Consider the following 15031-nt stretch of genomic DNA (forward strand, 5'->3'; position numbering starts at 1 on the left):
TTTGAGAATAAACTAACAAACCCAGGACTTACTTACAACTTATGATGCTGTTCAATTTCCTACCAATTAAGTTTACCGTTCAGACGTAATTACAGTAACTGTTCCCTGCTCCCGGTTGTAAGATGGTAATAGTCTAACTGCTAATGTTAGTTATTAGACAGGGCTTTGGAGTTGGCTCTCTATGTTTCAAGTTGAGAGATACTAAGTAATCGAAGTTTGAATATGTATAGTAGCTTAACGTTATGTTAATTGAAACCAGAGATTTGGGTTGACTAAACGACTAATGAACCACAATGGATCAGATTGTTTCGAGCGTCCATTCAATATTAGTATTTATCGATAGATTTGACTCCTCAAGACAAGTTCAGTTAATGTTCTATCTCCAATTGCCAACTTCATCGATAAATTAAATCTATATATATAAAAGAAAGTCGTGTTAGTTACACCACTTATAACTCAAGAACGGCAGAACAGATTTGGCTGAAAATTGGTAGGGAGGTAGCTTAGAGCCAGGAGACGGACATAGGATACTTTTTATCCCGTTCGACAGCGTTCCCGTGTGACTTGACATGAAACGTCAGTCACTATAAAACGTGGTATAACAAAACGCAAATGACAGCTATGTAATGACGTATGGATTACTATGGATGACAATTTGATATTTGTAAGAAATCAATATTAAAACGACTTCTATCTATATATATATAAGAAAGTCGTGTTTGTTACAACACTTATAACTCGAGAACGGCTGGACCGATTGCCATGGTTTTTGATTTGTTGGATTTGTTTCCGTCCCGAAAACAGAATACATCTTAAAAACAATGAAAACTCGATATGTGTAATGAATACTTTCATTTCAATAAATGCTGATTTGTTTATTACATGTAAAACTTTTGTTGTCCATAGGGTGATACCAGGAGATCAGATAGTAGTATTTCATGAGGGTTGTAGCTGGGGAGCACGAGGGCGGTACCAGGAGAGCACGTAGCCGTAGTTGATTAGGGTGATACCAGGAGATCAGATAGTAGTATTTCATGACCTTAGAGTAGGTAGCAGTCATGAAGGGATTACCAGTAGAGCAGTGAAGGTTATAGCTGGGTAGCAGGTACTGTACGCGTGAGAGTAGGGTGGGACCTTAGAGTAGGTAGCAGTCATGAGGGGATTACCAGTAGAGCAGGTAGCAGTAATACATGAAGGTGGTACCATTAAATCGGGGAATGGTAGTCAAAATCAAAAATAAACTAGATATCTATTGGCAGCACCCATGAGTTTGGCTCTAAGTTGCAGTAGGTGTATATGAAGGTGGTTGCGATCTTGCTGAAGGGCCGCGATTAGCATAAAAAACTAATTCAATCGGCAATATTAGTAAATCATGTGTTTCTTATTTACAACCTATATACAACTTAAAATGATTACTTAAAAACAATCAGCAATATTATCATCGACTCTAAGGCGGTACGAAGTCCGCCGGGAAAGCTAGTAGTAGTATAAAATAAAAGTTTGATAGATGATTCTACAATTCAATAAGTAAAGGTGACTAATGAACTAATTCAATGCCTTATATGCAAAGATTTTTTAATAAAGTAATAAGTACTTCAATGTCGAGATCACGAGTACTTAAAATGAGTCAAAAGACAAAGGCGGAAAACACAAATGGAGTCAACGCAGAATACTTTGAAATCAGGCAGGAAGATAATTTTATGACGGTCTTAATCATACACAAATTTATTAATATCCACATGAATGATCAAACCACGTCCCATCAGATCTTGTTGAAGAGCCAAAAGCTAGAAAAACGACCATTTCTCTAGAATACGAAATTGATCAAAAACATGACAATGGTAAACGTATTAATTCATTGGCGCAGAACCAAAATGCTTGATACGAGTAGCTTGATGCGTTTTGCAATGAAACAATCACTCATTCGTCACAAGTGAAAGTTGTCTTCCGACAATTTGCCGACAAACCAAATACATTTACCGGTCGGCCATACAAACTTGTATTGGTTAATATTTACTTAATTAATTGGTTTAAACTGGATTTTAGTGGTAATTATATTGTTGAAGAATTATTGTTATTGATTTAGGATGTCGTTAAACTAATTGCTCGTCAATCGGATGTTGAATAGTTGGAAAGACTTGATATAAAATTAGACGGATTTAATTTGAGAGTATAATATATTAGCGGAATAATAATATCATAACCTTGTCTTAATAAACTAGTCAGTTTTAATAAGTAAGTTTCTCTTAATGATCGGACTTATCGACTTAAAACGAAAACTATAATTTTGTATTCATTATTACAGATAATTAATATAATATGTGCAACAAAGTTAACGATCAAAGTACTTTGTGGATAAGACCGCAAAATTACCTTACTTAACTGTCATTTGAATGCAACGTATGTTGTAAATGTTATAATAGAGGTTCATTCTTTACTGCTGAAATAAAACGCTACTGATTTTTACCTTTAACCCACATCGAGGAGATATCTAGAACTTTACTGCTTTAGCTAGACTTGCAGGATTGCTCGCACATGCTCTTCCTGACTCTGGGTGGCCGGAGTCCTTTCGACTCCTCCTCGAGGGATTGGTGTAAAAAGACCACTCCTCCAGGTTCTCCAAGACGGCGTTCCCGTATCCTTCTTGGCCATGACATGGATGGCCCTACGATGGCCGTAGGTCATGTAATAATAAAATTAAAAGGGGCCTTGCTAACACTTCTTTCACGTTTGCAGTTGTTTGAAAGAGCACACCGGCAAAAACCCTACTTTAAGAGGCGGTGAAGGCTCCCAGAACCGAAAAAATACTGAATTAACAAAGGAGAAACCCGATTCTGGGCCTAGCCGTTACACAAATGAAATATGTACCAAAAAATTCTAGTATTTTTCTTTGTTTACCCATTTAAATATTAGCCTCAATTACAATGGCCAAGTCTAAAAAAAAGTACATTTCTATTTTTCTATTTAAAACAACCTTTGTAAACCGTTAAAGTATTTATTTTATTGTACATAACTTCATTTGCAAACACTAGCATTAAACAATAGAGTGTACCTAGGATATAATCGATTTAGCGGATATTATATTTTTAAAACTATATCAATAAACTATTTAAAACTATAGAAAAATATACATTATTTACAAAGCGTCAAAAAAGACATCTTCATCATTGCTAAAATCGGGAAACGTACCCAGAAGAATAAGAATTAGTATTGCCAGTGTTGTATGGCAATACTAATTCTTTGGGCAAAATATAGATCAGCCTTAGCCTTTATTTTAGTGTAATTCCTTTTTTTATATTCAAATAATTGTAAAATAAAAAATCTGGTGTCTAATAACTTGTTTATGTAAGCACGATTAAAAAATCATTAAAGGAAATAAATAATTGAAAAAATCGATTTTAACGCATCGATTCATTTATTTCACATGGATTACACTAGCAAATGTCAAATGCCAATGTCAACGTCTGATAATTGTCATCGTGCTTTCATAAGAGACATTCGCTTTTCGTATCTTCGAGCGCGTGAATGTGTTTTTCAAATTCTCTAGATTTATTACAATATTAAACCTCTGCTCGAATACTGGACTCCGAAACTGATTGCCTTCTGACTGACCCTTGCTTGCATATTGGATGCCTGCATTCCTGCTGACCTTTGCTGGAAAACCGGATCTGGATATTGCTCTTCTGACGATTGGTGGATACTATTAATGGTGGAATAGCAACAGACCGCTGCAACACAATAGAAAGGCGAAGATTGGTTGGGTGCTGTGCCCACACCATGGACCAATTTTACTCCTGCACAACTCCTGTATTATTATATTACGAAACTCCTAACGAAGGTGGTTAATAAAGAACGATCTTAATAATACAGTTTTTATTTTAATAAACCTATTGTTGCAATCTCAGTTTACTGTAATTTCAGATAGCATCTAAAAATCCCCTGATAGTAAATACAATGTTTAAATATGTCATTATTGATGTAAGTAGGCCTTATCTAGTAAACATAGTTTTCTGCTGAAGTTTTCACGAATATTAATCTGAATTAATCACTTTTTAAGTAAGTAGGTCGGTACCTAAACCTCATCATGGTAGATTGCAAGCGCTACAGTTGAATAAATACAACGCAGGAGACGGCCATATGTTCCAGCGATGCCACCTGACAGCAGAGAGTGTGAGAGAGAGACATGAGAGAGAGCGTTGCTAAGCGCGCTCCGTCCTTTATAGCGCACCGCTTGTCAGGTCCCAGGTTTTGAAGGAGGTTTCACTAAGGATCTTGAGAAGGAGGTTTCACTTTAAAAAGGAGGTTTCGCTAAGACTAACAATCAGTGTAAACATTGTCTGATTTTACCAATTTGGCCATTGTTAAGTGACGTGAAAATTGGACTCGTGAAATCTTTCTAAGTTCTCTAATTTATGGCAAAATTCCAGCTCTGTAACGCCAGGCCCAAGTTTCTATGGAGTTTGGTTTTCTCCTTTTCCATGAAATTATCTGGTTTGTATTTAAAATCATAGGTTAAGATAAAGATTTAATATACAGTTATCCTAAGTGGTTGACAACTTACAGTTCAGTTAATAATGCTGGTTTACACAGAATGTGGTAAATATTAGGCAATAAACTACTTGAAATTCGATTCCAAATTGCTCACTGGTCTAGTGCGAGGCGTGAAGATAAATTAAGACACATTTTGCTACTGCAGTCCAATCGGGACTGGAAATGCTTGTTTTCAAACTATACCTACAAAGAAATCAAACATTGCTTCCAGCATATAAATATTTCTACCACTGGGTGCGATATTCCTCTTTCCATAAAGGCAAAGTTTGAGTGTTGACCAAAACGCATGCTCACTACGGACTTAAAAATTCTTACTGTTATTTGCTTGCATTGGGATTGAACCTGCATCTTCGTGTATACCAATCTATATGTAACGAAAACGTCAGGTTATTTTAATCAATCGTTCGAAGCAAAAGTCATCACAATCCTATTGGAGGCATACCTCCTTAGCCTACAACTAAAACATATGGTAGTGGTAAAACACAGTAATTAATTTAAATATTCAGCAACGCGTGGTACTTAACGTATTAAGGGTATCCGTAAAGGGTACGAAATCTCAGATCCTTGTCGTAGTTTAACTGTTGATTTACAGGCAAAAATGACTTCCACAACACACGCTATTGCGTCAAAATTTAAAATAAACAAAAGCCTACGGTTGAGACCTCGCAAACAAAGATTTGCCAACACACGCAAATATACACGTCACACTTTATGAGTTCTGTTTACGTTGGTTTTATAAGCATGTGTATTTGGGAAATATGATGGGGTCAGACGGCCTTTTTTCATATACACCTCGAAAGGTGAGGAAGTGGCTAATGTCAGAGTCTCACTGATTAAAACTGAACCACTATGCGTTTCCTACGTTTGTAAGTACTTCTATTTGCCCAGAGCTCATTCGGCATTCGACAGTTGATAACAATCCAGCCATGTGAGCTTATCTGCTGTTTGCTTTACATAGGCTACATTGAGATTCTTATGCGATCAGTAAGTCTGAGTTCGATCACCACTAAATTGGAATTTTCTCTTGAAATAAAATATGGGAAGTTATTATAGTCAGGGCATATTTCAAATAAACCTCGTTTTTACACGGTCAAAAAGATATATTATGCATTCGTCACCCAAAATTCTTTATAACAACTTTCTCCCAAGTTTTCAAAATATTTTATTTTAAAAATCTCTCAATATTTAACCAAAATACAATCGTAGGTACAAAAGGATTTTAAAGACATATTTCATCTTTCTTTGACGAATGCCCGTGTAATTGTTTATGCATAGTGTTGTCATGGTATTCGCAATGCTTATAGTAATCTACCAAAGCAAATTGGTATCAATAACCAATACGAAAGTGGGTCACACCACAAAATATTGTATTGCAAACTGCCGCAACATGTTAGGGTCAAATTATAATGCGAGGGGATTTTATATGGTTAGGTTAATTATAGTACTTATAAATATAAGTATAAAAAAGGTTTTATAGGATGCCTTCCATAGACCATATTCTACTGCCTATGTCATCTCATTCATTCATATTTTTTTTCTTTTTTGATCTGATAATACTACGGAAAAATACAGTACAGTGCTATGATAATTTCCGAATTTTTTTTTTTTAAATGCGGACAACATCACATACATTGTTCTGAACCCAAAGTAAGTTGCTGAAGCACTTGTGTTATGGAATTCAGATACAAAGAAGGTACCACAAACACCCAGACCCGAGACAAAGTAGAAATGTGAATTTTTACATTGACCCGACCGGGGATCGAACCCGGGACCTCAGAGCTAGCGACACCTTGAAACCGGTGCGTGCGCCACTCGACCACGGAGGTCGTCAAATGTAATTGAATTATTAATTTGCTAATTTAATAGGTGTCAATAATGCAAGTAAGATAATATTTTTAGTTCTACAAAATATATTAAATCTGAAACCCCTATCATTAAGCTCGAGAACTTTATCTACATCTTTCAATAAAACACGAATATTAACGAAGAAACCCGAAGTGACCCGAACGCTGCCCGAGCAACATATTAAGATCGGCATAGCAATGCACTTCATTGCAGCTCCCATTTAATATTTGCTCTTGCTAAATACAAGCCGGTTATATTGCCTAATAATCTAACCGTAACGATATTTAAACAGACATTCTGTTAATATGTCCACATTCTGCAATTATAAATAATCTTTATGTCGTTAGGCACTTCTGGACAGATTAGTTAAGCTACGGGTAAGCTTGTAGAAGTCAGGGTTGCTCATGTTGAGAAAATTTAAATGAATTTGATTTTATTAAGTCGTGTCAGCAGCAAAATCTTTGAAAATTCATTTGTTTTCTTATTAAAATTTGGTCCTTACTTTTCAATTTTGATCGTAATTTTGTATGGACTATTTAAACACTGTTCTTAATTTCCTCAAACAAGAACAGCGCCTTCCGAAAACCGTTGTATTTGGACTTTAGTCAAAAAAAATACTTCTTCAGTTATTTCATTATTTTCTATTACTATCTTAATATCACTTTATTTTTATACGATTACCGAAGTAACGAATTTAATCCTTTTGTCGCGGAGAATTTCACAAACATTCAAGTCACTAGCAGAAAGATACACAGAGTCAGGACAAGAATTCTTGGATCGCAGTCCTACTCTGGGATCGAAACCACGACACGTAGCGCTCCGTGGGTTTGGCTTCTTTTAATTAATTTCATCATTCATAATTTTTTACTATTGCATTAAAAATATAAGGTATATTTTTGTGAGGTTATAAAAAGTGAGGTACCTATTAAGTTGTCAAATTAACGACGAAGTCTTAATGATTAATATCAGTCATCGAGACACAATTGTAAAACGAGATACGAGTATTTGCTTAACTATGCTGCAGTAACAAAAACCAGTAGAAAGACCTCCCACCAACGAACAACCTTCTTAAAACTACTTCAAGTCCGGAGGTCTTCATATCTGGTCGTTACACAACCAGTACAAAGACCCGTTGTTTGTATAGTCGAGCGGTAGTTACAGAGGTCATGGTAGTTGGTTGTTTAAAACTACTTTCACTCGGTACATTTTGCAACTGACCTTATTGTAAATTATATCGGTGCAACGCATGCAGGAAACGAAGTTAATTGTATCACAAACATTTAAAGATGGCGACGTTTAATATGGATAGAGGTCAAGAAGAATAGTCCTATAGAAATTCATATATGGAAATCAATTAAATAAAGTGATATTTTTCTATTTTGTCTGCATAATGTTGGCGGAGTTTTTGTGTTAATTTAATGACAAATCGCGGCTGTTTAAAGTTTTTGTGTTAATGTTATCACCAAAGAAGTGTAGACTACAATATTTTAGAATTGTTTTCCAAAAATTTAGTTGAAACCCGTCGAACATAAATATTTGTTTAGCCATTAGCCGATACAAAATCATTATGATGTGCGTATTTTCATACACATGGTTAAAAACAGCTTGATTAAAAGAGAGAGATTGATAAAAGTCTTTAGTCTGCGTATTTAGCTTTGGGCGACTGTTTTTGGTTTAAAATCAAACAGTCAATCTAGCCTTTAGATATAAGCTTCAGGAACAACCATTCCCTGTAAAACCATTTTAAGGCAATCGGTTACCCATGTGGAAGCGAAACACCGTTATTTTAAGTGTATTGCGTTGTCTCGCTTGCACAATGGCGACAGTCTGGGTTTATTTACTCATAATAAATGCATACTTTTACTTGCAATACTCTGATTAATATTAATTCTGTTGGGATTATTATGGTCTGAGGCCTATGTTACTGAATCCTGTATATATTTTACTGTTTGAAATTGTACTTGTTTAAGGCAAATTGGTGAAAAGTCTTATCGTGAGGCCGACTGTGAAAAAAGAAACCTATTATTTCTTTCTCTTTTGCTTAAAGAATATTTCCGATTCATTTACTTTATGGTCCTATAGGTTTTCTGCTATACAAACATTAAATAAATGGAAATAATTAGAAATTAATAAAGCGCACTTCCTCTCTTCAATTACTTAAACTTTGCTGTGCCCGACAGGGTCCATAATTGTTTCCAAATTTTATTTTATCTTTACCACCTGTAATTATAGATTGCAATAAACGATTTTGATTTGATTTCATTTTATGCTGCATGTGATCCGATAATGATTTACCAAATACAGAATAACACGAATATACGAATAAAAAAATATAAAAATAAAAAGTACATTTTATACTTTCGTCCCACAGTACACGTGCCAGATTCCACAGGTGTATAAAATAAAATGTTTTTGGACCACAAACGAGTACACTTGTTGGGTTTTACGTAATCAGATTAAAATTATTAACATTTATGTACTTTTTTGTTACTGACTTTACAATTATGACATAATCTGGTTTACAAAGGTTTGGGGTAAGCTTTTTGAGAAATTTTGCGGAAATATGTAGGCCATTACACCTTGCAGTAACCAAAATACGAAACTAAAGATATGAACACATCGTGAGACGGTTTTGACAAAACTACTGGAGCCTAACTTAATTCAAAAATTGTATATGACCAAAATAGTTATATACTTTAAATGAAGAAGAATCAACGAAATCAGTTCATCTAGTCGGAAGTTAAAAAAATACGGATGTATTCAACCTCCTCCGTTTAGAAGTCGGTTGGAAAATCATGATCTTTGCTAAGTAACTTGCTTTTCAACATTTTCATCATCGGCCTAGCCTTTTCCCAACTATTTTGGGGTCGGCTACCAGTCCAACCGGTTTCAGCTGAGTACCTGTGTTTTACAAGGAGCGACTGCCTATCTGACCTCCTCAACCCAGTTACCTGGGCAACACGACACCCCTTGGTTAGACTGGCTGTCAGACTTTTCAAGCTTCTGTACCTGTAACGACTGTCAAAGATGTAGGAATAACCGCCGGGACCCACAATTTAACGTGCCTTCCGAAACACGGAGGAACTCGCTATGACAAAGATGGTCACCCATCTACGGACCAACCGCGTCAAGCATAGCTAAACCTGTAATCGAATCACTTATGCGGCCATAGCACAGCCGCGAGCTGGGTGAGTGATTCAACATTTTCATTACTAAAAAAGGGGACAAGTGCGAGTTGAACTCGCGTGAAGAGGGTTCCGTACGATGTTACCTATCATGTTTTGGAGTTAAAAAATATTGCTCACGCACTATATTGAGTGATTTACCATGTTATGTTAATATCATGGACTTCTTATAGGTTTTCCTATAGTCTACATATACGAAGAAAACTAATTTCTGTATTTTTTTCAAAATTTTAGGTTCAGTAGTTTCGGAGAAAAGGGGGTTGGGAATGGTCAATTTTCGTCTATTTTCTTGAATAACTTGGAAACTATTTATTTTAAGATTACAAAAAAATACATTTAAGATCTTCTCAACAAGACCTTTCATTTGATATGCCACACGATGCAGTATTCAGATTTTTTTAAAAAAAAAATCCCCTCCCCCCCTGATGAAATTTCATCTGCTCACGTCACACCTCTGTGTTTGGGTCATAGGAATTGATATGTGTACCAAATTTCAACTTAATCAGTCCAATAGATTCGGAGATAATTGACTGTAAGCGACGGACGGACAGACACACGAGTGATCCTATAAGGGTTCCGTTTTTGTATTCAGACGTACGGAACCCTAAAAATTACATAAATATACAAGCTTCTGGTATTTACCGAACCGAACTATAAAACCGCAGGCCTATTATCGAAAGTAGGTATAGCAGAAAAAACCTAAACGAAATTGTATTCAGGAAGTCGTTAGACCCCTTGGTTAGCAGTTTTATAATATCTAGATCGTAGAATAGATCAATAATGATTTGCAACAGTTTTCTAATATCTAAAAATGCTTTTTTTTTAATCTCAGTTTATTTGCGAGATTTGTTTTGGTAAAATTTACTTTACTATTACGCCCTCGCATAATTTTAGTGACTGTCTTTCAAATTCTGGCAAACTTCTGGATAAACCACACACACATCATAATTTACCAGTTAACAACAGAAGTCACAACCTTTTCTCTCCTTGACTCTTGAAGTGTTTTCAGATTGTCTACTAGATCCATCCAAAGTATTTTATATTTATTTTTATGTCCCACGGCTGGGCAACGTCCTCCTCTTTTTGATATCAGACTTCATGATGTAGAACACCGTCTATTGTCTGTAACTATTAAAATAATATTAAGATGAAGACCCCAGAGCAAGACATAACACTACTCCTTAATGCAATTCATTGAATAATATAATCTAATATGATACGCAGCTCCAGTTATAAACATATCAACCTTCATCAAACCGTTTTTACCGATATGTCGTTAACTCTTCAAGGCTAGCTAGTCTTGTAAGTAAATGTCGACTATGTAGTGTAGTCAAATAAGAATAGGAATTAATATGTCAGCTGTTGAGATGTTTTATATTAAAAAACACTAAAACAGTGCAAACACATATAAATTTATGAAATAAAAGAAGAAAAGAAAGAAGAAGATAAGAAATGTGTTGTAAATACCTTAAAAGAACAAAAGGGACAAGAAAATCATCGCAAGCCTCGTCATGGGTTTGGCCTCGGCAGAAAAGCTTAATGTGTTTTTTGCATATAAAAGTCCAACACACGCTTTTACTTCGCCGTGCCTTACAAATTTGAAAAAAACTTCCCTGAATATTTTTAATCGCCGTTAAAAAAATTAGGTACGCAGATTTTGTCATGCAACGCATGTCTATGCACGACTTATTCAAACTATGTTCCTATTCTTATTTGAAACACGCATATAATACATCCTTATGATTTAAAATGATTATGTATTGGTCACCGATGCAGCTCAACTATTTAAATGCCGCATGAAGGCTAGAAATCAGGTGAAAGGAATCGTAAATTGTAAGACGAGGTGCGAAGGCCTTCGGCGTCCTTCAGGGCAATGGCCTTTAACACAGAAAAGCTAAAAAAAAGTGGAACCTACGCTTTTGGAAAGGGATTCATAGTTTGAAGCATTCAAAGTCAGATACAACAGTGATTTCTTCAAATTAGTTAATTAAGTGGCTGTTGGCTTTTGAAGGTCAAGTAACATTGGACAGCACCCAGAAACCATCGTCAAAACCAAAACATAAAACAATTAAAAGATTGAGGACTTTTGAGATACTGCATCTGCCATCTCAGATGATTGAAGACCTCATTATGGCTGAAATAGTAATTTTATAACTTACGAGTAAGTTCCTTTCTGTCAGATCTGTATCGTATTGGCGGACTGACACACCGGGACAGATAAATGGAGAAAAAGAACGAAAGACAAAAAAAGACACGAAGTGATCATGATTCTTCAACCATTTTACATATTTAATGAATAAACAATAACCGTTTTAAGATACCGGATCAACATAAACTCACAGACTCATCCTTTTATGAGTATTATTTTCAGAATTCAGTAAAAAAACTATGATTCATTCAAATTGCTTAGATGTTTGTATATATTCATTGATATCCGAGTGAAAGCTTTACCAGTGATTCATGCGGTGTAGTGTACCACTGACCTTTCGAGCAGGTGAACTTCCTTCCTGAATAACCATAGCTGTTGGGTAACGGAGCTTACTATGAAGAAGAAAAGAGATTTATTTATTTAGAAGAAAAAGCGCGTTTAAAAGATTTGTTTTATGTTTATGTGCATTACACTAATCTGCATTATTTTAATGATTATAGTGCTAGTGTGATCTTGCTGGTCCGAGGCTCATTAAAAAGATAATCAATTGCGTATGAAAGCCGCGTAGATTTGCGATCTTCCTACTTCTTTAAAATCGGTTCATGACTAGTGACATCTAGAGCAGAGTAAGATAATCAACAAGACTTAGAGCCCAAACGCAACTGATTTGCAAGCTTAGACGGTATTTCGATTTCCCCTAGCATACCAACAAATAGTATTCTGCACTTTTCATTGCAGGTTAGTTAATTAATTAAAAAATACAGGATACGAAAATCATTTTTTTTTTCATTAAAACCGAAAAAAAAATCTTTACATGACACAAAGCCACAACTTTTCTATTAGAAATTTAAATATTTATTAGAAACTCTTTTTTGTGACAAAAAGTTTTTAACCTTTTCGCAAAGTCGCAAATCGTAATGCAACATCTAAGATATAATTGACCATCAGTTACGGACCATCAAGAGTAAATATAATATTATTTACCGTAACTAAATACACAACGATAATGCAATTGCATTATATAAGATTATATAAAATGGCAGCAGTTAATTGGTATTTAGGCCATAGCTTACGTGTTCAACAGTTTCAACTAATGAATTAATATCATATGAAATTATCATTTTAAGTACCTTATATTTAATCTTAATAAACTGTTTTGTGGGCTAAGTTTGTTTTTTTAAGTCATTATCTTATTATTATTTTTAGACTATTTTTATTTTAATTGTAAGTATCTCCGGTAGCAGGATGTGTAATTAGACTGTTATTAATAATTAGAATTTTTATTTTTATAAAAAATAATATCTGAAAATGTTGAAGATTATTTAATTCGGTGATATAATACTGTAAATCGTTTTCAAAGAATTCCATCAAGTTATTAATACCGGTCAAGTACAAGTCGGACTCACGACACTGAAGTTTCCGCACAAAAAGGCTAAAGATAGACGAATCAGTCGTGACAAATACCTAAATTTACTGGAACCAAAAAAAAAAATTATTTGTCACCCCCCAATAAAAATAGGATCGTATCAATCGTTTATTAATCTTAGTCTTTAATTGTTATTATGGCAATATATCATGTGCAATTATTCCGACTGTCTTGATACCACGACTCATAAATTACAATACGGTGACATACGAATGGACAGACAGACAGACGGACAACCAGTGGACCATTAGTAACAGCGTTCCGTTTTTACACTTAAGGCAAATAACCATAAAAATGGTTTCGCCTAGAGAAATTTCTAACGCAAAGGGGAAATCTGTCGTGTCTAAAAGTAATTTGCGCCCAGGACTAACTCGTTATCAATTTATCATACTTCGCTCATGTTTGACTAGGTTAAACAAATTTCTCGTGTAAATTGAATCCAGTCTGGCATTTGAAACGGTATTACCCACGCTGCAGACTCAGGCTTTCACGGCAAACCGGTACTCTTATTGGTTCACTTCCTGCATTAAATGTCGACCCATATCCGCCTACGATATATAATAGTTACATGTTATATACTATGTGAGCATGTAGAGAAAGATGTGTATGCTAATTGTGATAACTTTAGTTTTTCGAAAAATTACTCCCGCATTAAAGAATTTAATCCTATTTCTACGGAACCTCCAATGTCGTCAGTGCAAACGCAGTTAACGGGTATGTTTATTTTTAAATTTGTGTTGAAATAAGTATGTAAATACACTCACAAAACCAGAATCAAAATGAAAAATTTATATTTCTCATTAAGTACTCCGTTTTCCGGGCACTTTCAGAACGTTACAATATTCTAGACTCTAAAGTGCACGGTTCGATAAATGTCATTCTTATGGGGAATAACCGGAAAAAAAGTCCAAAAGTTAGTCTGTTAAAATTAAATATATACAGCTCAACTTATACCTATTCCTTCACTTATATAGGAACTAAAAAGTAATCTGTATCATACAAAAGCTGTGAGCAAAGCAACACATACATAAATAAGCCTTTGTCAATATGTCCGTGACTAGATTTTTTGTGTGAGCGGCCTTGCGACGGTCCGAGCGCAAGAATGTTAGATGAAATCTGTAGCCTTACCGTACATATTAATTAGGTTTTAGTATTACCAACATAACTAGTCAAATCCAGGTATTTAAACGTCCTGTCGGGGCAGCGGGATTGTCCGAAAGGGTTACCGTGGCTCCGGTACACGAAGGGCAAAGGAAGGAACATGGATGGTTTTACTCAGCAGGACTTCTTTCGGCGCAACACATGCGGAAGGAGTCATTTGATGATTTCCCATCCGAAAAAAATCCTTCAAACGTCTTCAAACTAAGCTTTTGCAAAGAAAAGGAACGAGTACTGAAACCATGCTTAATCAGTTGCGAGAAGTCGATTTTGGGATAGATTAGGTTCTGAAGGTTAAGCAGCACCGATCGAAGTTGAGACAGCTCTATGCTTAACCTCTCTCCGTTTGTATTGAAAGTCAAAATATTTAAAAATAATTAAATAGTGCACTTTTCGGTCAACTATATCCCACTCCACAGATGACTAAACTATATTAAAAAAAACTACAGCATCCAATGGGTTCCAAAAGTCTTGTACGAAGAATGTTCAGTGCAATATACAGACTCTAAATAAAAGGAAAAAGTATAGACTGGAAAGAGACACCGGACAATAAGGGCTTAACAAAAAAGAAACAAAAAAAATTGTAAAATGGGCAGGCCCCTAAGGAACTTGGTAAAAGCTAATCGGATCGATAAGACAAACGACAAAGAAGGATTTTGCAATCATCCTTATTGCTAATTTACGTCAAATCCTTCCCCTTTCCAATAATACTGAGTC

Source organism: Trichoplusia ni, chromosome 3, assembly GCF_003590095.1.
Source record: "Trichoplusia ni isolate ovarian cell line Hi5 chromosome 3, tn1, whole genome shotgun sequence".
Taxonomy (NCBI): Eukaryota; Metazoa; Arthropoda; class Insecta; order Lepidoptera; family Noctuidae; genus Trichoplusia; species Trichoplusia ni.